General features: G+C 40.4%; 1 long non-coding RNA gene across 1 annotated transcript; it reads right to left on the bottom strand.

The window, feature by feature from the left end:
- Nucleotides 1–179: 179 nt before the first annotated feature.
- Nucleotides 180–1,158, bottom strand: LOC123427308. Its single transcript, XR_006622390.1, has 3 exons — nt 1,007–1,158; nt 469–512; nt 180–362 (listed from the first exon to the last, which is right to left on the bottom strand). It is a non-coding gene; the product is annotated as an uncharacterized LOC123427308 (long non-coding RNA).
- Nucleotides 1,159–1,966: the final 808 nt, after the last annotated feature.

Genomic DNA, 1,966 nt, shown 5'->3' with positions numbered 1-1,966 from the left:
CATATATGCATCTAATACTCCTAACATCAACTGTATTGAAAGTAACAGTCCCATGTTATATGCAAAACAAATTACAGAGTGTACATCCATCATGAAAGTAGTTTTCTCTCTATATGTTTCTCTTAAAACTAAGCAAGATACAAAAAGAAGGAAATAAATGCTTGTGATTAGAAAAATGACGCACCAGGGGGAGTATATAGACACAAAAGATCAAACGATGCAAAATAACTGGAGGAACACAATATGAATCCCGAGATCAGCTACATTGTTACCAGGATGATTCTCGCGGTGACAAGTGGGCTGGTCGAGTATGTGATCGTCTTCCTAGAATCCCAGTCATCAAGGATGTCTGAATGTTCATCCTGTCATTTAATTTGGTCAATTGTTGAGCCATGAACAAAAAGTATAACTGAATAATTACACACGTCATGATTGTATTTTGATATGCTTATAAGATAACACCTGTACCTCTCACATACATCCAACTATGGGTCATCATAAGGTTCATGTTCCTGCAAAAGAATAGGAAAAACAATGAGCAATTTAATCCGAAGAAGGAGAAGATCAACAAAAACTACAGGAAATCAAAAACAGCTAGGTGCCATGTCAAGATCCTTAATCAAAAGCGAACTATATATATTAGTTCAATATAAACGGCAATATGAAAAGCATACTGATTAGGAAGCATTAGTTAAGCCAACATATGATTTCTCCTTCCTGACTACTTTATCCTTTCACATTCAGCTCCCTGAGCTCCTCCTCTTTGTCACATGTATCTTGGAAAAGTAGTCATCATGAAAGCTTTAGATGGAGTACAAGGGGATTCCATTAGCTTTAGAAAAATTCTAGTACTTCCTCCGTCTCAAAATAAATTCTAGTACTAAGCTTGAGACAATTATTTTGGGACGGAGGGAGTACAAGCGAGCGTTCCAGTAGAAGCAGATTAGTTTTGGAATCCACACCATACACAAATTAAATTCTGTTTCTGTTATATAACTTATTAAACCTTAGCCGACTTCATTGCATGCTTGCAAAGGTTTCCCTTCCTTGACCAGCTACAGTCACACAATGCAAGCTCAGAGCTTGGGTTCAGAACGGCATGGGACTTCTCCTTGTGTTTCTGGCAGACCACTCTAGCATAATTGCCTTCAATTACAATATCAGAATCTGGAATTTGCAATCCCTCCTGCCATGGGTTTGGGCCGGTTTTCCACTCACTCCTCCAGTAGCGAGAGAAACTGTCCTTCCCAGAAAATTCATCCAACCAATAGTAAGAGTGAACCTTTGTACCCAACTTGTGAACCAACCAGTCTGCACGTTGGTAGATGCTTTCATCTGCCTCATTCAACAACCAAAGTTTTAGCAGGTGGTGGTACCTCTCAATTGCTGAAGCTACCTCAGTAGTAGCCAACGGGTTGGTCTTCAAGACGCTTGTCCATGCCCCTGAAAGATACTGAGATTAAAAAGTTGGATAAGAGAACTTATCAAATAACTTGTAACAAGTAAAACCCAGGTATGGCCAGAAAAGCAAGGTACATGGACCAACCAAGTCTTGGAAACCATAGAGCTTTGAAGTAGTCTACAAAGCCAGAGCAATCAATAAAATCTTCCAGGAAGGCCTGAAATAATTCTATATCACCGTTTTCTCTGCAGATGCTGGATATTGCCTCCCCAAGTCGTTTAGACATCATTGAACGCCTCTCAAAATCTGAACACTTGTTCATCAATTTTTTATGCCAAGCGTGACGGACACGTCATAAGGAAATCAACACCGGGCACAGAAACACTTCCCTGTTCAGCAAGCAACATACTCAGGCACCACAAACCCAAGAAGCAGTACACTGGCAGAGAAGCATGAGTTACCTTATAGTGCGCAAATCAGTCAATGGATCATCAATAATGAAGCCGCCCAACTGCCATGTCGGGCCTTTTGTACGAACTCGATCATACAGAGCACCCATCCATC

The sequence above is a fragment of the Hordeum vulgare genome, chromosome 1H (genome assembly GCF_904849725.1).
Source record: "Hordeum vulgare subsp. vulgare chromosome 1H, MorexV3_pseudomolecules_assembly, whole genome shotgun sequence".
In the NCBI taxonomy this organism is placed as follows: Eukaryota; Viridiplantae; Streptophyta; class Magnoliopsida; order Poales; family Poaceae; genus Hordeum; species Hordeum vulgare.
The sequence above is the reverse complement of the archived record's forward strand: the minus strand, read 5'-3'. Positions and strand labels throughout refer to the sequence as shown.